Source organism: Ailuropoda melanoleuca, chromosome 17, assembly GCF_002007445.2.
Source record: "Ailuropoda melanoleuca isolate Jingjing chromosome 17, ASM200744v2, whole genome shotgun sequence".
NCBI classification, from domain to species: Eukaryota; Metazoa; Chordata; class Mammalia; order Carnivora; family Ursidae; genus Ailuropoda; species Ailuropoda melanoleuca.
The window spans coordinates 17,231,641-17,259,635 of NC_048234.1; the positions used below are offsets into that span (position 1 = coordinate 17,231,641).

General features: G+C 42.5%; 1 long non-coding RNA gene across 3 annotated transcripts in view; it reads left to right on the top strand.

Moving 5' to 3' along the window:
- Positions 1-35: 35 nt before the first annotated feature.
- LOC109489602 overlaps positions 36-27,995 on the top strand; it is a 203,486-nt gene continuing 175,526 nt past the window's right edge. For all 3 annotated transcript variants that reach the window (XR_004621641.1, XR_002142637.2, XR_004621642.1), the window contains exons 1-2: positions 36-215; positions 15,109-15,234. This is a non-coding gene — a long non-coding RNA (uncharacterized LOC109489602). The remainder of the gene's footprint in view (positions 216-15,108; positions 15,235-27,995) is intronic.

Here is a 27,995-nt window from a genome sequence, read left to right on the forward strand (position 1 = left end):
CCGCCCCCCGCCGCCTCGCCCCGCCCAGTCTCGGTGACGGAGTGTTCCCGCGGCCGCTTGCCTCAGCCTCCCCTTCCTGGCGCGCGGGATAAAGGCTCGTCCAGCAGATGCAGGAGGAAGTAGCTTTCCCAGGCTGTGGAATTAGGAGAATATGTTCTATAAGAACTCCCCGCTCTCCTTAGGAAACGCCCTGGGGTCCTGTGTTAGCTGCAAAGGTGAGCTGAAATGTTTGGTCTCAGGTTTGAGTGGCTGGGTAGTAGGTCTGAGCGGGACTCCCGTTTATCCATGCATCNGGCTGGGTAGTAGGTCTGAGCGGGACTCCCGTTTATCCATGCATCTAAGAGCCACAGCTCTTAAACGTGCCTGTGAACATGCGCAGTGCTTGCTGTGCAGAGTTCAGGAAGGGGGTGAGAATAGCCATTGCAGCAGCGGACCTCAGCCCACCACCTCAAGCAGGTGCAATGGCCTTTCCCGAGTCCAGAGTCCCGGTAAGGCACCCTCGTCTTGACAAAGTGGGCGCAAACCATATGCTGAGGTGGCATTGAGAGCATATGGCTCTTCCCTCAGCCACAAATGCAAAGTATCAATTTAGAGGGTAGGGGTTCATCAAAGCAACTTGAAATTTTCTATCTAGTTTTTATCAAATCTTAGCTAACAAAAGGTGTGCTTAGGAATCCTGTTTGAAAAGTATGCTGCTTTGAGCATACTCCCACTGCCACGCAAATTTCAGCTGTACATCCATCACATTTTTGGATCCTCAGCAAAACTTTCTTCAATATTATACCCTCAGCTCTGTCCAAAGTGGAAAGAAAAAGCCAGTTGGGTCCCGTGAATGCATCTGCTGTGGGAATGTTGTTGAGGACACTTTTATTCTATCTTCTGTAAAGAACCACTTGTGAAATTTCTCTTGAAGTTTAGGACAAGGAAAAACTTTGCTTCCTCTTCTGTCTTTTCCCCTATTCTGACACTCATGTTCACTTTGATGCTAGGAAACTCAAGAATTTTGCTCATAGCTCAACTGTTGCAATTATTACCACTAATTATTGTTCACTTTTATTAGTTGCTAATTATTTTGCTATCTTTATGTTGGCTCATCGACAGATTATAAATTCAAATACTGGAGTTCCAAAACACCTAACACAGTGCTATTTAAAATAATATAACCTTTTTTTTTTAAGATTTTATTTATTTATGTGACAGAGAGAGACAGCCAGCGAGAGAGGGAACACAGCAGGGGAGGGGGAGAGGAAGAAGCAGGCTCCCAGCGGAGGAGCCCGATGTGGGACTCCATCCCTGATCGCCGGGNGGAACACAGCAGGGGAGGGGGAGAGGAAGAAGCAGGCTCCCAGCGGAGGAGCCCGATGTGGGACTCGATCCCTGATCGCCGGTATCACGCCCTGAGCCGAAGGCAGACGCTTAACGACTGTGCTACCCAGGCGCCCCTAAAATAATATAACCTTATACAAACTTTCAGTTGTAAAATAGGTAAGTCACAAAAAGTATAGCATAGGGAAGTTAGTCAATAATGTAGCAACATTGTATAGCTACAGATGGTAACTACACTTATCGTGGTGAGCTTTCCCGAGTCATAATTGCCAAATAACTGTTTTATACCTGAAACAGTATAACATTTTTTAAAAGGTAAATATTTTTAATTGAGTGTTGTGACCCTTAGTAAAATATTATTAAAGAAGGAAGCAAGTAGATAAGAAATACTGTTTGGTTGCTTTAAAGAGCTGTCTAACCCATCTTTTGCCACAATAATTGAATCCAATTATAGTGATAATCTAGATTATATTGTAAAGCCAGAAATGTTATGCAACTAAATGGCCACAACCACATAGCAGAGGGAATACAGTCAATGGTACTGTATAGTTGTATGCTGAGAGAGAGTAGCTACACTTGTGGGCAGGGCTTAAGGCATAGAGAACGTGAATCATTATGTTGCACACCTGAAACTAATGTAACATTCTGTGTCAACTATACTCAAAAATTTTTTTAAATGAAAAATAAAATGGACGCAATGTAAGTTTGAAAATACATTCAACTGTTCATGAAAATTTCTAAATTACTGATAGAACACATTCTATACTAAGTTTTTCATAGGGTCAGTAAAGAGATGTTCAGAAATTTGTTCAGGAGCTGTCCAAAAAACAAAGAATGACAGAGAAATACAAATTATTTGTAAAGTGCCAAAGTTTCATACTTTAACAAAATGAAAAAGGTAAGCAAAAAATAATACAACTTCAGGAAATACTTGTGATTAATTAGGAAAACTGCAAAAAAACAATCACAGATTGTTTGGTTACATTAGAAATCAGATTAAGAAGGACAGCCCATGGTTTCGATGGGAAAGAGCCTGATGGGAAAACGCAACACGGAGACGCTAGCTCCTTCCTTAATAATTTTGACTCTGGTTCTTACTGAAAGACAGTCATAAGGATATCCCAGTCTGTGAAATTGATTTTTAAAAGTTAATGCATGTAACAGATATCACCATGACCATTACACGTAAGGTGAGACAGATGTGGCTTTGGATCCCAGCTCGGTAATTGCTTCACTTTGAGCCAGCCATGAGTTATATGAAAACTCCATGCTTCCATTTCTCCATTTGCAAGAGAGCTAGTATGACATCTATTTTACCTCACAAGTTCTTTGGCCTTAGTTTCTTCATCTATAAAATGGGAGGGATTATGCCCATTGTATAAGGTCAATGAAATAAGCATATAAGGCACTTGGCTCCAGGAAATGAAAACAGAATAGATCATATTAGCTATGACTTATCAACTTCCTTCTTAGCCCATTTCAGAAATTTAGATACATTATTTTACTTAATGTCCGGACAACTTTGAAGTTGGTATTATTATCCCCATTGTGCAGATGAGGGCACTGAGATTAAGTTACCTATCAAACCCTGCAGCTAGTACGTCACGAAGCTGGAATTTGAACCTTGGTATATCTGACTCCAGTGCCCATGTTCTTCATCACTGTTGTGCACAGCCTCTCCATGATGTCAAGTTGTCCCATAAATTTAATTCCCTTTTGTTCCTTTCTACTTTTCAGTAGAAGATGTACGCCAGGAGCAGAGTGTGAGCCAGGAACAGTGAGCATCAGTTTGGGAGAGGAAGGTAGGGCTGGTGTTTGGAGGTATTCTATTACTGTTACTACCATCTGACTATAGGATGGGGACCTTTACCTCCAGCCAGCTCTCAGCTAACACTCTTTTTGATTTGCCACACCCCTGACATTTGTCTAATGCTTACTTCTATATAATATTACGTGTGTGCGATACAGGATGGCCAACCCTGAGCTGCCGGAATACAGGCAGCCCTGAATGGCAGAAGCCACCCCTCCGAGAGCACAGCTCTGCTGCACAAAACATGCAGGGGAACGTAGGTGTCCCGGGCAAATTAAGACACTTGCCACATGTTACCAACCACAAATGGAAAGACAAAACTGCAAATGCTGTGTGAAGAATCAAGCAGAACTCTGTCTGGACTTTTCTGAAAATGGGAGTATATTCTTAAAACTATCTTGCCTGAAACAATCAACGAGAAAGTAGCATATCAGCATAAAGGCTGGGCCCCTGTATCTGAGACACCCATGAACGTGATGGGTGGAACAAGAGAGAATGTTAACAGTCCAGGCCTATGAGATGGCTCGGCCATCTCTGGGTCTAAAGTGGCTGCTCCCTGCCAGGAGCAGGACAGAGGAGGGGGATACCCGGCTCTAGAAATGGCACGCGTCCCTTCTGCTTCCCTCAGACCACACCAGGCAGCAAAGTGGGCCTCAAAACGTATCCTTGTGCTGGGCAACCATATACCCAGCTACGATTCTATTACTACATGCAAAGGTAGTAATTACAGACAGTCAGGAGCACACTCTGTTACAGACTCCTTTGATTTTTTACCTTTAAACCAAAATTCTCGTGAATCCTGAGAGAAGGATTCACAGCCCTAAAATGTGATAGGTTTCACAAGAAAGAGCTGGAACTGCACACTAGAGATGTTGGTCAATACCAGCTACCTGGTAACAATTGCCATTGCATCTTCGGAATTGAGGAGACAATATAAAAGATAAGCATAAGACATTGTGTATACAGTCACAACCGTGTGAAATCTGTGAGGCTCTACGTGTACAGTGACACACACATGCTTGTAATCTGCATGTTCTAGGTACAAAACTATGAGAAACTCTTTCTTTTTTTTTTTTAAGATTTTATTTATTTATTTGACAGAGAGACAGCGAGAGAGGGAACACAAGCAGGGGGAGTGTCAGAGGGAGAAGCAGGCTTCCCGCCGAGCAGGGAGCCCGATGCGGGGCTCGATCCCAGGACTCCGGGATCATGACCTGAGCTGAAAGCAGACGCTTAACAGCTGAGCCACCCAGGTGCCCCCAGAAACTGTTCCAAACTGATGTGTGCTCATAGATAATGATAAGAAAGTGATAGAAAAAAATATATATATAATTGTCTTCAACGTGAGATATTTGTGTAATTTTAATACAAAGCCCTTTAAGTGTTACATCGGCATTTTAAGTATCTATTACTTTAAGGGACAAAAATGGTCACAGTACATTCCAAGAGGGGTGCAAAGTTTTACTCATACCTTAGTCCCAAAATAAAAATCAAAACAACAGCCCCTCTGAATTTCTTTGGGTCCCTTTTTAATGCTTTTAAATAGTCTTCTTTTTCAAGTGTTCTCTAAGTCTCCAGAGTGGATTTCCTCTCCAAAAGCTCTCCCTTCCCACCTAACCCAAATACTCACCTCAGCGTGGGAGGGATTGAATGGCAAACCCAGAAAACCCCACGTCCAGAGTCTTGGAGGGTTCCAGTAAGCCTCACCCAAGGACATTGTCCCCACAGAGAAGGTACGGCAGACGACCCCCTCTGAAGAGGCCTCTTGACTGGACACAGTACTCCACCCCCTGCCAAGATTCTGTAGGTTCCATTTATAAGTACCAACCATGACCACATGTGCCTATGAGCTCCCTCTACCTACAAGGCAAAAGATAGGTGTTGCACAAATAGGGAAACCGAGGCTTTAAATTACTGAGAGTTACATAGCTATATGTTGCAGAGCAAAGACTCAAACGCTCGACTGTAGAATCTGTGTTATTAATTATTGCCTTGTATTGTCTACTTTTCTCAGGTGATCATCAGGGCTCTGCTCTACCATTGACACCCCCACTCCCAGCTGTGGGGAGCTTGACCAGTCTCCTTTGTTTTCCTCTTATTTGGAAATTTCGCATTCTGCATTAGATCCTCTGTGGTCATGATTTCTTCTGCCTCTTCCTCCTGCCAACCCCATAGTTGCCAATTGTTTTTGCACCCATGCACACAAACATACATGCACACGTACACTAGGCTCTGAAGATACATGCCCCCATTGTCTAGGGGGATGGGAGGGATGGGAGGGACGGGGACATTGGGGATGATAGGTAGAGAATATGTAGCTTCATTTGGGGTGATGGAGACATCCTAAAATTGACTACTGATGTTTGCACACCTCTGAGAATATACTAAAAGCCATTGAATTGTACATTTTAAATGGATAAAAGCCATTGAATTGTATTTTAAATGGATGAATTGTATGGTATATGGGATTATATTTCAATAAAAAGAGGAGGTGGATTAGGGCTTCTAGAAGGTATGGTCGATTCTATATCTGAGACAGAGAAAACACAAGGCAAGTCCAGAATATCTTGTGTCAGAACACAGTGAGGTGCTCAAAGACTGGCAGAGGTGAGAAAGACATGGACTGAAAGAGATCTCTCTGGCCAAATCTGGGACAAGGGGAGCATCAATAGGAATAACACCAGTAATGGATCCAAACATTTGGATCCAACAATTTTTTTTAAGTCAGTGCACAATTAAGTGAATGTCTGGCAGATATGGAGGCCAGTTTCTCCCTGTTGGAGTGGGAGAATACAGATAGACCAGCCAGGGGAGGTGCTAGGATTACCCGTGTGATGAGGGAATAGCATTGGAGACATCCATATAAACTCATGTTTAGTTTAGTATGGATGCAGATGATTACATATAGAAATACTTAGATACGTGCATATTCATTGGCTAGTATGGAGACATATATGACCTTGCTCTCAGCTGCAATGACCCAGAAGCAATGGTAGCCCAGTAGCAATGAGCACACTTAGTGCCCAGATCTTGGTTTCTAATACCATTCTTCAGTAAAAGTGCTCCTTGGAGAAATAGCTGATTTTAGGACTGGGGCATTATAGAAAATATACAGGATGAGCCAGAAGGATGTCGTAGAGTCAGAAAGTAAGAAAGTGCTAAAAAACAAAACAACAAAATATAGAAACCCACAATCATGGGAGTATGTCAAAGAGACTCAGAAACCAAGTGAAAGACCTCCCTAGTGGCCAGATCTGGAACAAGTTGAACAAAAATAAATAAAGTAGTCTAAGATTATAACCCAAAGCAGAAAATAAGTATCCACAAATCCCACTGATATAAAATAAATGATTGAATAAATAAATAGGAGAGAAGAGACAAATATCCCAAGTAGCAGAATTCCAAATAACTTATGTAGACACTGCCCTCAAGGAGGAAAAGCATAACCACTATTTAAATGTAGGCTGCACACCTTCTCTCCATTCTGCTATTAAGCCCATCTGGTGAATTTTTTTTAAACTTCAGAGCTGGAGATTGCTGAGATTTCTTATTTGTTCATTTATTCGGAGCGCATTTCCATTTAGAATTTTAAGCATATTTATAATAGCTGTTTGTCTGCTAATTTGAACATCTGGGTCATCTTGAGGTCTGTCTCCATAGTTTACATTTTCTCTTGTGCAGAAGCTCTGAAAGTATGGTTTGCAGACTCCTGAGGTTCCCCAACATGCTTTCTGGGGAACTGCAAGGTCAAAACTATTTTCGTGATAATACTAAGATGTTATTTGCCTGTTTCAGTATGTTGACATTTGCAATGATGGTATAAAAGCAGTTGTCAATTAAACTGCTGGCATGTGAGCATGAATCAAGGCAGTAGCTGTACTGTACTCTGTACTACTGGCTAATTAGTTAAGAATTTCTTTGATAAAGCCAGATAAGCTATTAGTTTCTTTAAATCTCAACCTCTGAGTGCACATCTTTTTAATATTCCATGCAACAAGATGTGACTCATGCATAAGTCACTTTTGCTGCATAATGAAGCAGATAGAAAAAACACTTATGAGGTTGATTCAGCAGAACTAGCTGATTCTTTCATGAAACACCATTTCTAATTGAAAGAACAATAGGTAGTCACACTGGTTTCTCAGAATTTAGTATTTGATAGATGTTTTCTAAAAAAAAAAAAAGAATCATGTGAGTGTGTAACTTCAAAGAAAGGACTATTTGGGGCGCACAATGAAATTTGAAGTTTCAAGTGAAAATTGAAATTTTGAAAAACTTCTATCCACTATCATGAGCATAAGAGTTTCTTGATATTTAAAGATTTACCTGATGAGTTCAGTTATGATATTAGTGACTGATTTTTTAAAAATTGAACAGTGAAGTGCGCCAACATTTAAAAGATCTACATAACTCAGTGAGTCAGTATTTTATAAATGACCAAAGCTCATGTTGCACATTGTGCATGAATAAAAGATCCACTCAAAGTGCAATATAAAATAATGGATTCTAATGTAATAGGATGTGAAACACAACAGACTATAATATAGTTTCAAATTCCACATTGCAACAGACCTTTAAGGAACTAGCACTTGTCAAATTTTCATATAGAATGAAAGAAGAATATCCACAATTATCTGGAATGGCTATTAAAATATTCCTATCTTTTGATCTATGGGAGACCATATTATCTTCACAACGTAAACAAACCCAAAATATTGCAATAGATTGAATGCAGAATCAAATATGAGAATCTTGCTCACCTTCCATTAAACCAGACATCAAAGAGATTTGAAAAAATATAAACAATGCCACTCTTCTCATTAATTGTTTCTGTTTTGGAAAATATAGTTATTTTTCATAAACATGGGTTATTCATGTATGAGGTTTATTTTTTTAATTAGCAAATATTTTTAGATTTGGTCAGTTTTAATTTCTAATAAGGTAAATATCGATAGATATAAGATGCATAACAAAATCCTGGTAGGATCCTCAGTAATTTTTGAGTGTAAAGGGGTCCTCAGTTCAAAAAGTTTGAGAGATACTGCTTTTTATATGGGTTGTATTTTTCTGTTTATTCATGTTGTTTAATAATTTTGGGTTTTATTTGGGACATCGTGTGATAGATTATAGACTCTGGATTCTATTGTTCATCTAATAGTACTGATTATTTTGTTTTAGCAGGTGGCTAACTTATCTGAACACAAACTCTGCCTCTCTTACAGTGGGTGGTAGCAGAGATCTCTTGCTAGTTCTTTTAGCCTTAGTTAGCTGTGTTGCTTGGAATCTGCTGTGTCATGCATTGTTCAGGAACCAGTCAGAGATCTGGGCTGCATTTACGCACATAATTTGGGGCATCTGCTCTGTAGCTCCATCCTTTCTGAGATTTCTCGCTTTATTTTCCAGCTTTTGTGGTTGTCCCAAAGTTTCTCCTCTGATATCTCTACCATTATATCTGCAGGTTTTGGAGTTTTAGCCACAGGAATGGCACAAACTGAGTCTTGTCCCCGGGCAAAAAGCTGTAAAAGCAGGAGACTCACCAGTACTGTACTTTTCTTCCAAGTGTCAACTCCCCTCCAGTTTCTTCCTGCTTTTCCCTCTGCAGTGCCTTCAGCTAGTTGTTTTTAAAATTTTGTCCATAAGAGTTACTCTGCCATTACCAGAACAGAACTCCAAACAAAGGCAAAAATAACTCAGTTGTACTTTTTGAGGAAAAAAAATGTTTACTGGGTTTGATGTCACAATACCCAGGATCTTTTAGCAAGTTACTTAGAAAATAGAGTCAGAAGGGAAGGAAGACTTTTCCCATTCCTGCTGTGCATTTTTTTTAACCATTTACATTTTTTATACCATATTCATGTATTATTTGAAAAATTTAAAAATATAAAGGAAGAGAAGTTAAAAATACATTGCAGAACCTAAGGTCACTTTTTCAGATAACAGCATGGCAAGAGCATGGCCTTGGGATTCAAACTACAAAAATTTTAGTCAAAGTGATGCCTCTTATTAGCAGCATGAGCTTGAGCAATGGACTTTCATCTATAAGACGGAAAAAAATAGTATTGTTTGCTCTCTAGAGTTGTTTGAGGATTAAGTGAGATAATATATGTAAAGCACTTATACTGTACCACATATTATAAATATCCTATAAATGTTCCCTGTTATTACTATTATTTTTAAGAGACAGCTATTTTAGCATTGAGCAATGATCTCCAAGACAATATAGACTAGGGTAGGACAAAAAATCTAGGACTTCTGCTTACATTTTACCCCTTCCTATAGCTGTTATTCATGCATGTTCATATGCACACACATGAAATTATATGCTTACCATTTTTTACCCTATTCTTGATGGTATGTATGATTAAAAAAAAAAATTGGAGACTATTGGCTCAGAGATTCAGAAGCATATTTATATTCTCCCAGAAGCATTTTCATTCTCAAAATGAAGCTTCTTTTATGCCGACCACAAAATATTTTCAAATCATTAATTAATTATTTAAAGTTTGCCAACCCGTACTGGGGGATGGGAATATTCCCACTTTGGACTCTGGTCCAAAAAGCCAGTGTGTTACATTTATCTGCAACCCCAAGCAGTCAATGAAAGTTCCTTTGTCAAACCCCCAGATCAAGAGCAGTGTGTTGCCTTGGATACTTAGTTTATATTAAGCAACTGAATTTATAAATAATTCAGGAAATGAGACAGACCTTGTTTTAATCAGCAGCATTCCTATAGATGTATCCAATAGCAAAACTATGTATGTCATCTCATCTAAAGTCACTTGATAGCTACACATCGCCAAATTAGAAAATTGGGGCTTGGGAGACGTGGAAGGAAGAACTCTTGACTTTTAATCCTCGTTAATCAGCAATGGCGCAGACCCTCCTTGTTTCCCCACACGTTTGTCATGTGTTACATTCGCGAGCGGCTACCAGTCAGGAGGTTGGCAAGAGTACATGTCACAGTGCGGTCTCTGCCTTTTTTCTCAAAACAGGTATTGGTAGTAATTCAGGAAGAAAGAGAGACAATGTGAAAGTTTTGCTGGAGATAATAGTCACATTATCAAAGAGAAAGAGGAGGAAGCCCAAGAATGCCATACTTATGAAACATTATTTTTTGAACAACTGAGATGTCTCCTTCAGTATGCGAGGTATTGGGATGCAGAGCCCAAGGGAGAGACGGCGCAGTCTGGAAGCTTTTGTGATTGATGTCCGCTTTGGGACAGTCGGTCATAACCCCGCAAATGCCCTGGAATCTTCTGGCCTTTCTAGCCAAAAGTCATTTTCAGCCCCAAAGAGAAAGCCAACTCTATTTCCCATTAAATACGAGTGAGAACGTGTATTTTTGACAGGCACATCCCTGTAATGCTGTTGGTGCGTAGGTTAATTAAGGAAAATGTGATCCAGAGCCACATGTCAAGTTTTGCTGTGTGGGGTTGAACACTCTTCTTTCTCAAGTCTACAGGCCAGGACTGATTTCTAAATTATGTTGAAGAATGTCTGTGGCTCTCCTGTGTATTCTCAGGATCAACGCCTAATTCCTACTAGATTATAAGATCCTGGAGAACAGCCCCTTGTACATCATGCTAGCCATAGCATCCCAGGGACCTCTCCAATGCCTGAGATAAATTAGATGCTTGAAAATGTTTTTTCTTGGGGTGCCCGTGTGGTTCAGTTGGTTAAGCATCTGACTTCAGCTCAAGTCATGATCTCAGGGTCCAAGTCATGATCTCTGAGTCCCCAAGATCGAGCCCCGTGTTGCATTGGGCTCCCCACTCAGCAGGGAGTTGGCTTATCCCTCTACCTTTCCCCCCCCTCAACTGGTGCTCTCTCTGTCTCTCTCTCTCTCTCAAATAAATAAATCTTGAAAAAAAAAAGAAAATATTTGTTCTTCTTGTCGAACAAATGAAAATAAGACCTGTGACTTTCCATGAAGTCAAAATTAGGACTAAAAACCCCCAAAATTACTTCTTAATTTTAGATGTATCTCAGGACGCAACATGTGGCTTTTAAACTAGGATTGTAAAGTAGGCAGTATCAATCTGGTTCTATGGTACTAATTCTCACAGTAAATAATTAAATTGTCATTTCTTTAATTATAACATTTTAAACACTTCATTCTTCAATGGGGTCCATGAATTGAATGACGATATTTAAAGATATTTTTAGATGGTAAGATATCTACACATTTTAAGCTGTTTTTTAGTTAAAAGATTATTTTAACTTTTTGCTTTAAATATCACAGATTGTTGTACTTGTATCTCACAAAGTTAAATTCTATGATCAGTATATTTTTCTGCAAGCAATGTAGTGTTGATTTAATAATGTGAACTTTCATAAGACTGAGTTGCCCAGAAAGTTCTGCTAGAGCTCTGTTGCTAGAAAATGCAACAACTAATCATTTTGACAGTATGTATGCAAACAGAACACAGGGCTCTTGTGCCCACGTGCAGATGGACTCCACATTTGGGAGCTCCAACACTTTAGAACACCACTTACATATCATCAATATTAAGAATGGTTTTCCACTCTCAAATATTGGGTGAGGTTGCAAGACTGATGGGCAATTCACACCTTATGCCAGTGGTTCTCAGTCCATAGCTGAACAATAGAATTACCCAGGAAGCTTAACAAATAATAATAATAATAATAATGATAATAATAATAATACACACGTCTACAGAGTCACCTCTTCCTAAATAGAGTACTGGAAATCCTAATTTTGTCTCTTGGGAAGTCTGTTTGGTTATCTGGTACCATTTTGTATTGAGGTTCTTTTCTTCCCACTTCTAGAAAACCCTGTTTCTGATGTGTAGTTTATGAAACCACCTGTAAATGATAAGACTGAATAGCTCTGAATCGTCCATGGTATTTAATCAGAACGGAGGAGAGTGGAATCCCCTATCTGGGTATATTTAGTCAATGATGATCCAGAGGGGAGGAGCTTATGATCAGTAAGGATATTGACAAGTGCCCAGAACCTTTGGTTTCTTTTGTTAAGTATGTAATATAGTTGCCAGAAAATTATAAGGGTTTTACATCTAAGAATAAACATAAGTTCTTGAACAGTTTTGCCTTAATTATTATGCATGAGCCCGTGTATGTTCTGCTCAACCTGAAAAACAAACAGTTACTGAAACACTCATATTGATGACATTTTAACACCATGTAATTAATCATTTTCTCTTTTTTGATCTGCCAGTTTTGTTTTCATTGTGGACCTAGATCAGGGAAGGGAAATATCAAAAGAGTGTCATCAAACATTTAAGCACAAGATATGAGCATATATCCTAGTTTTCTAAAGAAAAGAAATTATTAAAGCCAGAAAAGCAAGGTTTAAATTAAGCATACTGGCAAGTAGATTTAGCTTTCTAGAAATGAGGAACTTTTGTTTAAAATGATTCAAAAGGGGTGCCTGGGTGGCTCCATCGGTTAAGCATCTGCCTTTGGCTCAGGTCATGATCCCGGGGTCCTGGGATCAAGCCTCTGGTCGAGGGAGTCTGCTTCTCCCTCTGCCTCTGCCCCTCTGCCAGGTTTATGCGCATTCTTTCTCTCTCTCTCTCAAATAAATAAATAAATAAGGGGCGCCTGGGTGGCTCAGTTGGTTAAACGTCTGCCTTCAGCTCAGGTCATGATCCCAGAGTCCTGGGATGGAGTCCTGCATCGGGCTCCCTGCTCAGTGGGGAATCTGTTTCTCTGCTCCTCCCCCACCCCTGCTCATTCTCTCTCTCTCTCTCTCTCTGACAAATAAATAAAATATTTATAAATAAATAAATAAATAAAAGGATTCAAGAAATCAGTGCAAAGCTACAAACAGGGACTAGGCTCCGGAAGTTCTAGTCTTCGGGAGATAAGAGTTAACTGCTTAACTGCGCTGTTCTGGCCTCCACAGGAGACAAAGAACTTTTTTGTTATTTCCTGGGTTTTTTTAGAGAACACTGTACATTCAAAGATCAAAATAACATTTATCTGAACTATTCGTTCTCTTCTTTATCATTCATAAGCTTTTTAGGTTAAACACATTTCGCAAGCATGTTTATTTGTTTAAATACACACAGGTGCCAGTGTGTAGTTGGATAAAAACTTAAACCTTAACTTCAGCCTTTTAAAACAAGTTAACTGTCTCAAGGTAGCGTAGCAGGCAATATATGTCCCACATACATTTACTGTCTTAATTGGAACTTCACAAAAACCAAGTATGTATTAATAGAGTGACGGATCATTTCTATAATCTGTATTTATGCATTTTAATCCCCAAAGATTTTAGGTGACAATATTATTCACTAATTTAAGTTAATGCTAGTCCCAGGTGTTAAAATCAAAAGATCTCAAAATTACATCTGAAGTATAATAAAATCATCAATTTTAAAAACAAAGGGATGACATTTAAAAATCACATGCAGATAGCAGAAGTGAAATAATCAAGTTAAAGTGATTTGCACTAGTTTTTGGAGTTTACAAAAAGCAGTTCTTTTATAAAATGGCTGTTATTCTTTAGTTAAATAAACATGTTTATATTTTCATGCCCTAAAATATTGTGTGTAAAGAATAATTTATCTAACCCATAAAACCAATAGAGGAAATTCAGAAGATTTAAAATAATGGGGTTAGAGAGAAGATAGACAGCTACTTTTTAACTCAGAATCGCCGAACTGATAAAATTGGCCAAGGATTCGTGTAAGACAGCAATATTCCTCCTGCCGTTTTTAATACAATGTATATACACCTTTGTACTTACCAACAAAATTTTAGAGCTTAACTTATGTCTAATAGTATTGACTGTCTAGAGTATTTTTTCTGCATTTTGGTCAATCCAGGTATGCCAGAGATTTAGTTATTGTCACTCCTCTTGTCCACTTCTGTGAGAGAGGGGTTGAAACACCAGCACCCTTAGAACCTCAGAAGCTGGGCGCCTGGGTGGCTCAGTCAGTGAAGCGTCTGCCTTCGGCTCAGGTCATGATCCCGCGGTCCTGGGATCGAGCCCCACATTGGGCTCCCTGCTCAGCAGAGAGCCTGCTTCTCCTTTTACCCTTCCCCCCTGCTCATAATCTCCTCTCTCTCTCTCTCAAATAAATAAATAAAATCTTTTAAAAAAACTCAGAAGTTTATTTTGTTGTGTACCCTGTTTTTCGTTTTTGAGCACTGACCTATTTTTAATTTACTTTTTAAGCTTTTTAAAAATTTTTATTTACAATTGACGTATAGTTGACATACAATGTTATATTAGCTTCAAGTGTACAACATAGAGATTGGACAATTCTATTCATTACTCAGTGCTCACCGAGGTAAGTTCAGTCCCCATCTGTCGCCATACAAGGTTATTACAATATTATTGAGTGTATTCCTTATACTGTACTTTTCATCTCCTTGACTTATTTATTTTATAACTGGAAGTTTGTTCTTAATCCCCTTTATTTTGCCCTGTATCCCTACCCCCTCCCCCTCTAGCAAACACCTGTTTGTTCTCTGTATTTATGGGTCTCTTTCTGCTTTGTTTGTTTATTTTCATTTTTAGATTCCACATTCAAGTGAAAGCATATGGTATTTGTCTTTCTCTGTCTGACTTATTTCACTTAATATAACACCCTCTAGGTCCATCCGTGTTGTCACAAATGTGAAGATCTCATTGTTTTCTATGGCTGAGTAATACTCTGGTGTGTGTGTGTGTGTGTGTGTGTGTGTGTGTGTGTGTGTGGACATACATGCCACCTCTTCTTTGTCCATCCATCTACCGGTGGACATTTGGTCACTTCCGTATCCTGACTATCATAAATGATGTTGCAACAAGAATAAGGATGCATGTATCTTGAATTAATGTTTTCATTTACTTTGAGTAAATGCCCAGTAGTAGAATTACTGGATCATATGGTAATTCTATTCTTAATTTTTTTAGGGAACCTCCATACTGTTTTGCAGGGCTTGCACTGGTTTACATTCCCACCTATTTTTAATTGGTGCTTCTTAACTCTCTATAGGCCAAAGGCGTGCTTCACACCTGGAGAGGAGGAGAAGTGGAAGCCTCCGCACGCACACAAGCCCATCAGTGCTGTCACTGGGGAGAAGCATCTAGATGGTGGCAGGAGGGACGGCCACTGCTAACCGTGAGTTTGTACCCCTGACAGTGAGACGGGGTTCCTTCACTCCATGTGGTATCTGCCTGTAACCCGTCCCCCATCTCCGGCTCGCTTTATCTCATGATTCCGTTTCTCCCTTGATGGATGGAAGGCTCGCTCGCTCAGATGGCTGTTAAAATGGCTTTCTTGGTCAGGGACTGTGTCTTTGTTCAGCCCTTATTATCCAAGAATGTTTTTCTTGGTGTTCTAAGGTTTCAGGAGCAACAATTTGCTATCTTCTGTGAGATAATGTGTCTTTCCAAGCAGTGTATTTATTTCCTTTCTGAGCTACTTCTCCCGTTGCCTCCTGTTTTATGGCTCCAGATAGTTCCATTACAGTGTGTTGGGCCACATTCCACCCATCCCTTGGACATGTTGTGACTTTTAGTTGTATTGCTCTACCCTATTGCCAACAACATCTCAGTGTATAGGCTGTCAATTTGCAGACCAAACATTAGACCACTTGGTATTGTTTAGGACTCAGTGCAAAATACGATTATGCATTGTTGCGACGATGCCTTCAACTGTAGCTTGTGATTGAGCTGACTTGGTCATTTCCCCAACCTCTGGTCGACTGCGGTCTTGCAGCAGTGGGTGATGGATGGAGGCCTTCCAGGCAACCCGGGTATCACCATGGCACCAGGCCAGGGAGGGCCCAAGGCCCCGGGGGCTTCCCTCAGGTTTGTCAATGCCAGCAAGCCCCCTCGCAGGGAGGTGGTAGCCTCACGTAGGAATGGCCTGCCGCACGTCCAGGTTCAGGCCACGCTGCACTGTCCCTCTTCATTGTAGAGCATTCAAGAGTCCGGGTCCCCCCAAGTCTGTCCAGGGGCATGTGTGGCCCACTGCATTGAGGGTTGTCAGTGTTTCTCACTGTTTTCCAGTGAGTATCTCAGTTTGTTGTAACAGCCAACATACTGTCCGAGCACAAACTGTGTGTGTGTGTGTGTGTGTGTGTGTGTGTGTGTGTGTGTGAGTATGTGAAATTGGTGTCTATGTAGATTCAGACTGGGACAGATTTTTAGCCCCAAAACCTACTTGCCAGCATGAAACAGAGATAAGAAAGCGTGGTTATCAAAAACAGCACCTTCTAGCTGAAGGGATGGACGGTGGGAGTGAAGGGCTTGCATAGCTCGCTCACGGGATGATCTACTGTCGTGAGGTCCTTGCTCTAGGCTCCTGGGTCTTCTCCCAACCTCACAGAGGGGTTGCTGGAGGTGACACCTGCATGCGCCGTTGGCTCTGTGTGGTCTTCTTGCCGAAGACAGAGAGCCATTATTGTTATATTTCCCCTATGACATCTGGTCCTAAACCCCTTCTTCTGATGACGTCTGAAAATTCTGTTGCTGTTCAGCAGATCAGAGTTTTTCCCCTCAGCCACTTTCCATAACTTTTTCTTCCAGGTGTATAATAAGTGATAGAGTTTTGGTTCTTTGTTTGTTTGTTTTGATGATCAGTGAATCCCCAAAGTTTCCCAAGTAAGAAAGAAAAAAGAAGAAGGAACCACAGCACACCTATTAGGATGATTAAAGTGAAAAGCCCCAATGACACCAAATGCTGGCAAGGATCTGGAGCACGTGGAACCCCGCACGTGGCTGGGGGAGGGCAGGCTGGGCACACGCCCAGGGAGGGCTCAGCAATGTCCCCTAGATTTCAACGGATACTTACTAGATGGTGCAGCAGTCCTGCTCCTGGGAGCTTACCCTCGAGAAACAAAACGTCCTTTTCACACAGAAACTTGTACAAGCTCTGCCCATAATCATCAAAAACTAGACATGACCCAGATGTCGTCCGGTGAGTGAGAGGATGGACAGACAGTGGGACAGCCACACCACTGGATTCTGCTCGGCAACGAGAAGGGACATGCAACTGACACACACAGCACGTGGGGTCCGTCTCGGGGGCATGGTGTGGACAGAAAAAAGCCTGGCCTGGGGCGCCAAGTACAGCGTGATTCTGTTTGTAAGACAGTCTTGGAAAGACAAACATACAGTGCCGGAAAGACTGATGGCAGAGTCTTCTTTCCCTCACTGTTAACTCATCGTGTTTCCCAAGACTCGGTCAAAGTCTTTTAAGTCTGACCTGGTATAAGTTCCTCGTTTTTGTGACAGGTGATGGGGTCATGGGCAGTATTTTCGGGTTTGCAGACCACTCTCTCCACCATGGGCCATAGGGTCTTCTCTCTGCCCCCAGGCGGAGTGGGGTGCAGGGGTGGCAGAGCACCCTCTGGGGTCAGCTCCCGGAGGGGCAGGCCCTGCTCCGGTTGGACACCTGCCGCGCACCTGTGCCCACGCTCCTCATAGTTCACCGACCCCGAGGACATCGCCTTTGGCTTCAGGTTTTCTGGGGGATTTTTCTCTATAGATTTGATCAGGCCTCCCTTGAGTTCTGACTTGGATTTTTTTCCTAACCTGCTTTAATGCTTTTTTTATAATAGACTAGTCAGTTTTTCACAGTGTCCTAGGTTGACAGTTTTCCTCCTAAATACTGCTTTAACTTCACAGAGCATTTCTACAGTGGGACCCGGTTCTTCCTGTGCACCGAGTTGGGATTCATCCCGTCTTCATCGCCAACTGCATGCCAGCAGTCAAGTGATCCCACATGTCCCAGCACAGAAGGTCTCATTGGCCAAATTAAGCTGCCCCAAGCCCTTTGATTGTGAAGTCAGTTAAAATAGGGTTCATTAATGGACTCAGGGAAGGGTGCAAGCAGGGTGGTGGGATTCACTCCCTGAATCCTGGTTACACCGTGTTAATGTCAGCTGTATGTCTGTCTGTCTGTCTCTGCAACATGAAGTACCCCAGCCCTGTTGTTAAGAGGACCAGGTTGACCTTTGAGGAAGGAGACCCCATCGGACAGGCACCCGCAGCCAGGCATCCCTGTCCCATCACTACTGCCAGTGAGCCTGCAGAGTGGCCCAGGGTTATATTTGCATTTCTCAGGCTGAGGGCACAGAGGGCCACAAAGGGTGGTTGAAGGGAAAATCTCATGAATATTTAGAGTTACCGCTTCGTCTTTCCATTCCCTCTCTGTCCGTGTTTAACACACACACTTGCTACGCTTATGAGCCTCTCTCTACCGGACATATCTAGGGATGCTGCCGACGGCTTTCACTCTACATACTGATACTCACCCAACTTGCATCTTCCCCTTTTTTTGTTTTCTCATCTTTGAGAAACACCCATGTTTGTGTTATCAAGGGGTCTCCTCTCTTACTCTGATCACTGTTAGGGCTTTTGGCAAATGTGGTTTTCCTTCTGCAGCCAAATGAGCTCACTAGTACCAGGCTCTAGAACCAGACCCTCTTCCTCAGTCACTAACAAACCTGAACAGNAAAAAAAAAAAAAAAACTTAAAAAAAAAAAAAGTCACTCGTAAAAAAAAAAAAAAGTGAAGATTCAGGGGCACCTGGGTGGCTCAGTCAGTCAGGCATCTACCTGCGGCTCAGGTCATGATCCCGGAATCCCAGGATCGATTTCCGCATCAGGGTCCTTGCTCAGTGGGGAGTCTGCTTCTCCCTCTCCGTTTGTCTGCAGCTCCTCCTGCTTGTGCTCACTCTGTCTCAGATAAATAAATAAATCTTAAAAAAATAATAATAAAGTGAAGATTCAGAAAACTACAAAAAAAACATAAATATATGGCCTAATGATTTATTGTAAGGTATCTACTTGAAACCACTACCCAAGTCAAGAAACACAGCTGTGCCATCCAGCCTAGAAGTAGCTTCCATGTGTCCCCTCCCACTGCAAGTAACCTTAGCAATAACAGAAACACTATCCTGACTTTGATGTTGATCAATCAGATGAGCATTTCTCCTCCCTGGGACAAGGAAAGAGCGGAGGCAGCCCAGAGTGTCACTCCAGCCAGCTCCCTCCACGTGGAAACCAGAGGAGTGACATTACAAGGTGTCAGCTTCCAACCTCTGGTCACCACGGAGTCTTACCAAAGTGTATTAGTCCCATGTCGGATCTTGTTGATTGCTTTTTCTGTTTAAAATAGCACTAAAATCCTTATGCTTAACACTTAAAATAGCTCCAGCTTTCTTCTTAAGAGTAAGAGCTGTAAACAGCCTTATCCCTGTAAACACACGTATGCCATATACTTTTGGCCCCATGCCTCTCCAAAGTGCTTCGTATGTACTTAGTTTTTATATGTGCTATTATGTGGCTAATGCTTTGAGATGGGAAGATAAAATGTATTTGCTTTCACCCTCAAAATCACCATCTTCTTAAAGATTTGTTCCTCGGCAGTGTGTCTACACAAGAAACAAAGTTAATATGATCAAGAAAGACATTTAAGTTCCAAGAAAAAGCAAATAGATTTAAAATCAACTGCACATAATACATATATATGTTAATATCCATTTAAACGTAATTGGATAGGTGCCTAAATTGCTTAATCATTACCGTTTAGAAATGGAAAGCAGCTCAGAGGCTGTGTTATCTAAACTCTTCATTTCACGGGAAAGGAAACTGAAATCCAAAGAACGTGATTCTTGTCACTCAGGAATAGTACCAGGTCCAGGGGCACATGCGTGGCTCAGTTGGTTAAATGGCTGCCTTGGGCTCAGGTCATGATCTCGGGGTCCTGGGATCAAGCCCCACATTGGGCTCCCTGCTCAACGGGGAGTCTGCTTCTCCCTCTGCCTCTGCCTCTCCCCCTCCACTCAAATGAATGGATAAAATCTTAAAAAAAAAAAAAAATAGTACCGGGTGCTGACTCCTTCCACTGTACCAGAATATTTGCTCTGACCGTATGGAGTTAGGCTCCAGCATCACAGAAAAGACATTAATGGTAGAAACTCATTTTCAAGGAAAATCATTACTTGAACTTGTATTGTAAAAAATTTCAGGAAAGTAGAAAAATAAAATCAACCTGACACCTAGCTTTAATATTGTTAACTGTAGCAGTCAGGAAACGCTATGTTATACCTCAGTAACAAATAACCTCAGTGGCCTTATACTGTCTAGTGAACGCAGTGGTAGTGTGGATGTCCCACCTCCCGATTTTATCTGTTTGTGGAACGGCTTCCCTTGCCCCTTTTTCCTGGATTTATCTGTAACCCAGAAGGCAGCTGGAAAGGCCTCGTTCAAGGCGGGCTCACCCCCTTGAACAAGGACACTTCCTAAGCGCTAGCATGAAGTTCACATTGTCCCAGGAAGGAGGAGCCATGGTCTGATGGCCTCTGCTCTCAGCACTGCTAACATCGATCAGGCTGGCCCTCCCATCGCAGCCTGCGTTTGCCCGGCCAGCAACAAGTGCTCTGACCGGTGATATTTTGGCACCATGCCAGCTCCTCACGAAGCCTCAAAGGGAAACATTTTAAGAAGCAATATTCCATTTCCATTTGCAACTCTCCCAGGCAGTGACATTTCAGATAAATATAGAGAAGCTACGAAAATTAAGCAAGTCAGTGTAGAAAATTGGCAGTTTGAATGTCTGAAGTTAGCAAGGGGAAGGTCCAAATCCTGGTTAAAATGCGTCTCCTCCCAGTTTTCTCCTGTGGTAGTGCTCGGGGTTCTGCTTCTGCCCCTCTGTCTTTTCCTTCTGAGTATTATTTATGGACCCTTCCTGCTCCCCAGTGTGGATGTTGGGGTGCCGTCCCAGCTGCTGTCTTCTCTGCTCCTGATGTTCCTTCTTGGGATGGTATCACCCACAAACATGGCTTCAACTGCCCTCTGCGCTGTGAGTCTAAATCTCAGTGTATTAGGGTTTTCCAGACAAACACAACAGAACCTGTAGGATGTATACACGTATTTAGAGACACATACATGCATATATATGCATGACATATACATATCTCACGTACGAGAGATTGAGAGAAAGAGAGGGATTTATTATAAGGATTGGTTTGTGCAATTATGGAGCCTGCGAAGTCCTAACAGCTGCTGAATGCAAGCTGGAGACCCAGATTCTGTGGTGTACATTCCAGTCCAAGTCCACAGGCCTGAGAGTCGGGGGAGCTGATGGTATAATTCCCAGCCCAAGGGCAGGAGACCATATCCCAGGCCTTCAGTGAATTGGCTGAGGCCCACCCACCGTGGGGAGGGCAATCTGCTTCATTCAGTCCACTTATTCAAATATTAACCTATGTGGAAACACCCTCACATACATGCTCAGAAATCATATTTAGCCAGATGCCCGGGCACCCTGTGATCCAGTCCAGCTGACCCAGAAAGTTAAGCACGACACTCCACATAACTGACCCCTCGGCGACAGTGGCAGCTTCTCCACCCACGGCATGTTGAAAACAACGTCGCATTGCAACACCAAGCTCATTCTGCAGCTCAGCTCTTTCCAAGAATAGCTCCTTTAAATTGTATATAACTACTCAGGTGTTTCTCCCAAGCTTCTTTCTGCTATTAGGAAAAACATGAACAAAAACCATCTACTGCCTGTTAAACTTGGCCTGATCTGATCATTTGAACAGCCCTTCCCAGCCTCTTAGATGACTTTGTCCTCCTTCCTCCACCTCTGGCATCCCAGCCCGGGAACAAGTATCCAGAATCACGGCAGAAGAAAGCAGGAGGGTGGCCGTGGCCGTCCCAGCCTCTTCCAGCACTGGGAGCAGGCTCTCCGCGCACCTGTGGCTTCCGCCGCGCTCTGTCCGGGTGCCCTCGCCGACCTCCTAAGTTCCTTTTTGGGGGAAAAGATGGCATTGGACACGAAACAGAATGTAATCACGCCAGGGAGCAGCCACAGCTGGACGATTCTACAAGGTTCTGGGCTACACCACCTNTCTGGCATCCCAGCCCGGGAACAAGTATCCAGAATCACGGCAGAAGAAAGCAGGAGGGTGGCCGTGGCCGTCCCAGCCTCTTCCAGCACTGGGAGCAGGCTCTCCGCGCACCTGTGGCTTCCGCCGCGCTCTGTCCGGGTGCCCTCGCCGACCTCCTAAGTTCCTTTTTGGGGGAAAAGATGGCATTGGACATGAAACAGAATGTAATCACGCCAGGGAGCAGCCACAGCTGGACGATTCTACAAGGTTCTGGGCTACACCACCTCCTCTAAAATATAATGAAATTGAAGAGAAAACGACTGAAAAAAACCAAAAGCAAAACCCAAATCCAAAACCTGAAGAGAAAGGTGATAGGGATGCAAAGGGATGCGGTAACACACCTGATGTATTTTCAGATCTTCTCAGTATCTTTCCCACCTAAGATCTAGTAAAGAGTTGACCAGTTTTTGTTTAAAGAAAACACAGTTGAGGCAGAGGTTCTCTATTGATCCGTGTCCTGTTCCCCCCACAAAGAAGACATCTTTGCGATTTACATACGAGGGTAAAAATTCTCATCCAGTTCAGCACACCTCTTCTTAAATAATATGACCTCATGTAGAACGTTTTATGAATATCCACTCAGATTTTAACAAGAACGGCTACTGGTCATTCAACGCAATCATTCTTTTGACTTCTTGGCACCCCACAAGAAAACTTGTAAAGTACACCTGTGATCATGCTAGCTTCACTAAGTACTGAACACTACTCTCTCTGCCGCCAGTGTGAATGTGTATTTTAACCGTCATGTGTGACAAAGAAACGGAAATGTGGACAGTTATAAGGAAAAACGTGTCCAACGTCCCATAGCTAGTGGGGGCCGGGGCTAGAGCTCGAGCTCTCACCTCTCCTGCTCCCAATTTGTAAACGTCCTTTGTGGCCGTTTTCCAAGAGGGTGCTGTTCTGTTCGAGGGGTGTTCTGTTGACCCCTGTGTTCTCACTTGGTGGGAGAGTCTCTGCGTCTCTGTGCATCTGGGATTTGTTCTCACTCTCTCCCTGGCCCTTTATCAAAGCTACTTGCCATGTCTTTATTTCTTTGGATTTTGCAGCTTTCTGTCCCATTTCTCTGCATTTCACTGCACTCACTGTTCAGAGTGTAGTACGAAGCCATAGATTTCATCATGTGACATATTTGTGGAGCAGGGTGTTATGGTCCCTATTGTTTCAAAATGGATTTATTTTTATTTATTTATTTTTTTAAATACTTTATTTATTTGAGAGAGAGAGGGCGAGTGAGAGTGAGCATGGGCGGGGAAAACAGCAGAGGCGGAGGGAGAAGCAGACTCCCCGCTGAGCAGAGAACCCAACATGGGACTCGATCCCAGGCCCCTGCGATCACGACCTGAGCTGAAGGCAGACACTTAACTGACTGAGCCATCCAGGTGCCCCTGAAATTTATTTTTAAAAATATGTTTTATTTTTTATTATGCAGTACTTAGAGATTCTTTCTCCTAAAATTCTTTTGAAAAATGTTAAGTCTATAGGAAACTTGAGAGAAGAGTAAAACAAACACCTGTATACCTTTTATCAATTTGTTAACTGGTAAAAGGTATATATTTGTTAACTGGTAAAAGGTATACTGACCAGTTGTAACATTTGTTTTTGTAAGGAAGTTGCAGACATCATGACATTTCACCCCCACGTGTTTACATGTGTCTTTCTTAAGAATGAGGAAATTGCCCTGTGTGATTCCATTATCACACTAAACACCTGATAAGTGTTCCATAAAATCACCTGTACTTCGAATTTCCTGGTAGGACTTCTACAGCCTTTTTTTCCATTTAAAATTCACACATTGAACTTGGTTAGGCACTTGGTTAGGCTGGTTTTAATCTAGAGCAGCCCCTACTCTTTTTTTTTTTTCTTCTAAAAACATTCTCTTTTTGAAAAGTCCATTTGTCGTGTAGAATATTTGGATTCCAGGTTTCTCGGATTATTTCCTTGTAGTTAGGCTGATGCTGCATATTTAGGCATGAACACTTACTCCAAAGGGACTGCCATCTGGGGGCTGCTTTCACTTCATGAAGGGTCATCTCAGTCCGCCCCACTCTGGGTGCTGCTGTTGGATCACTGGATTGTGTGGGCTTTATGTTTGCTCGCATCTCCTTGCTGCTAGATTGGCATCCCTCTGATGGTTGTTACAAACACCAGGATGTAAAGACAACAACACAGTGGATGTCCTGCAGGGACAGAGACACAGCAAGTCTGGCTTGGCCATGAGACTGAGGTTCTGGGCCAGGGTCATCTAACCAGAGGCTGTGTTTGCTGCCTCCCACCAGGCCTGGGGAACACGAAGAAAATGATGACAGGGGACATGAGCATGTGGGGGTCACCTCTGTGATGCCTTTGGGGTGGCAGTGATTGGAGCAGTGGGGACACATCTTCTTCCTGACTGCATCCTCTCTGTCTTGCCATATTCGACCAGAAACCCCGGTTCCATTCTCAGCTCTTGTCTGCCCTTCATTTCCCATCCCAGCTGCTCACTGAGACCCTGCAGGCTCTCACTTTTCCTCCTGGTGATGGTCCTACCGTGCTGCAGTGGCCCTGGACAGAGTCCTCCTTTTCTCTTTCCTCCCCTTGACTGCTCCTCCGACTGACCTCTTCCCCTCCCCGCTGCCCAGGGAATCCACTCTCCTGCTTAAAAATCTTCACCAGCTCCCCATTTCTTTTTTTTTTTTTTATTCATTTATTTAAGAGAGAGAGCAAGAAAGAGCTGGGGGAGAGAGGCGGAGGGAGAATCAGACTCCATGCTGAGCAGGGAGCTCGACACGGGACTTGATCCCAGGATCCTGAGATCACGACCTGAGCTCAAGGCAGACACTTCACCGACTGAGCCACCCAGACGCCCCTTGCTTCCCATTTCTTATGAAGAAAGTTCAAATACTTGGCCTGGGACACAGACTTCCCCTCCTCCATTTTTAAGTGCAGTTTCTTTGTGCAAAAACTGTGTTGGTTGAAGTATAACACAGGCACAGAAAATACTGAATAATAATTGTACAGCTGGATTGGTCCTCACAAAGCGAATTCACCCCGATCAGGAAACAAATTGTTGCCAGCATCCCTTCTCCTCATTGCTCTATCTCCCTTTTCCTGAAAAAAACCACCACTTTTCTGACTTCTAACACCATACAGGAGTTTTACCCTTTTAAAAAAAAATTATATAAATGGAATTACACAGCATATATTCTTTTAAGTCTGGCTTTTTTTTTTTTGCCATGTTATGTTTATAAGACTTATTGAGATTGCTCATGCCTCTTCAGACCGCTCATGTGTCGTACAATACTTCCCTGTGTGAGAACACCAGGGTTAATTGATCTCTTTCACTGCTGTTGGATACTTGGGTTATTTCCAGTTTTTAGCTGTGAATAACGTTGCTGTCAACACTCATACAGGTTTTTGTGCGGGCATGTGTCTGCAGAATTGCTGGGTTATGAGATTTGCATATATGCCCATCCTTAGTAGATGCTGACTAATAGTTTTTGAATTTATTCTACCAACTTACATTCCTACCAACAAGGTATGAAAGTTCCACTTGCTCCATATCTTTGTCAACACTTGATATTTTCAGCCCTTTAATTTTAGGCATTGTGGTGGGTGAGTGGTGGATCTCAGTGTGGCTTTAATTTGCATTTCTCTGATAACTAAGAATGCTGGGCGCTCTTTCATATGCTTATTAGCCAGTTGGATATCCTCTAAGGTGAAGTGTTCCCCTTTTCTTATAGATTGGTGGGAGTTCTTAGTAGATTCTCATCGTGACTCTTCTTGTTGGTTATAGACACTGGCAGAGATCTTCCAGTCTATGGACTGACAATGCATTCATGTAATGGTGTATGTTGATGAATAAAAGTCCCTAATTTCAACATGGTCCAGTTCCTGGGGAGCTCTTCTTCTTCTGGAAGTCGGAGCACCCCTGCTGTTTTCTTGGCCCTCCCCCATGGGCCTGGTGGCCTCAAGCAGCTTTATCTCAAGGCAGAGAAGAGCATTGTGGACACCTTCCCTTCTATCAGAAGAGACAGATCTTTCTTAGAAGCCACAGCCGACTTCCCTTACATTTCACTGACAAATCGGGTCACATCTCCATCCCTCAGTGCAAGGGAGTCTAGGGAAGTGGACATCTCTTTTGTTCCTGCCTGTCTCTCATGAACAGGGCACTGGACATGGCAGTCAGGTGGCCAACCAGCAAAGCCTGCACTAGAAAGAAATGTACCAGGACTTCCTGTGGCCAGCAAGTGGAAGGTGCATTACACGCCCCTCCTCCCACTGAGACGTGTTGATGAGATGTAACGTTGAGCTGTTAAAAATATACTTCCACTGAAATTGCATCATGAAACTGAGATATTATGATGGATTACTGATAAAAGTGAAATGGGTGTGAAAATACCTCCATATGGAGTCCCATATGTGCATATGTCTGTGTCCATTTCCACATGCAGGCATTTTTAATATGGAAAAATACACACTACTGACCTGCTTAACACTGGTCATCTGACAAGGGTCAGATCAGAGAAGTGGAAGCTTTAACATTTTCTTTCTATACTTCTGTATTGTATTTCTTTTATATCTTCATAACTTGAAAAACACTGTAGACACGTCTTTATCTATTTGAGTCACATTGGAGTAAAATCTGACTTACAGGGGTCAACTGCTTTGGATCATCATTGCTAATTTTTTTTAAAGATTTTATTTATTTATTTGACAGAGATAGAGACAGCCCGCGAGAGAGGGAACACAAGCAGGGGGAGTGGGAGAGGAAGAAGCAGGCTCATAGCGGAGGAGCCTGATGTGGGGCTTGATCCCATAACGCCGGGATCACGCCCTGAGCCGAAGGCAGATGCTTAACCACTGTGCCACCCACGCGCCCCTGCCATTGCTAATTTAACGGTGCCTGCATTTCTCAACTAACCTACTGTTGGAAAGCATTGGAACCCGTAACAATTGGCTGCATCTGTGGAGTGGATAAACCAAATAGGAGGTTTTATAAACCCTATCTTTATAAAAACTGCACCGAACTTACTACGCTAAATTAAATAAGTCAATTATGGGCTGAACTGTGTCCTCTCCAAATGCATATGTTGAAGCCCTGTCTCCCCTACCCCCGGACCTCAGAATGGAGGCAAGTTCTCTACAGAGGTAACAGAGTTAGAATGAGGTCATTAGGGTGGGCACTAATCCAACAGAACTGGGGCCTCAATGTGAAAAGGAGATTTGGATACAGACATACACAGAGAGAGGACCATGTGGGGCTCAGAGAGAAGGCAGCCATCTACAAGCCCGGAAGAGAGGCCTCAGGAGAAACCAACCTTGACCTCAAACCTCCAGGATCTAGAACCGAGAGAAATGAATATCTACAGTCAGAGCCGCCCCGGCTGCGGTGCTTTGCCGTGACAGCCTTAGCACGCTAACCGTCACCTAACATTCGTATGTGGTATACCTTCATTCTTTTCCCCTCCAGTTTTATTGAGGTATAACTGGCAAAACAGTAAATAAAGTGTGCGATGTGATGATGTGATATACATATACATTGTGAGAGGAATCCCCCCTCGAATTACTTATCACATCCTTCACCTTCCATACTTTTTTTGGGTGAGAACATTTAAGTTCTCCTCTCTCAGCAAATTTCAATTCTGCAATACAGTGCCATCGACTGTAGTCATCGTGTTTTATATCAGACCCTCAGACCTCATCCATCTTACAGCTGGAAGCGTGTGTGTCCCTTTACCAGACTTTCTGCACTTCCCAGGCCCCTGGCCCCTGACAGCGGCCATTCTGCTCTTCATTTCTGTGCGTTCAGCATGGGTATGTCTTCACGCTCATGGCACTCATCTTTACACCTAAGCATTTGTTCAATGTTTCAATTTTAACTTTTAGAAGCTCTTCCATAATTTTTTCCTCTCTAACCAAGAGCATATTTGCTCTCCTGGATCAGGAGACTTTGTGTTGCCATCTTTATCCTATCAAATGGAACATTTAAGGATAGC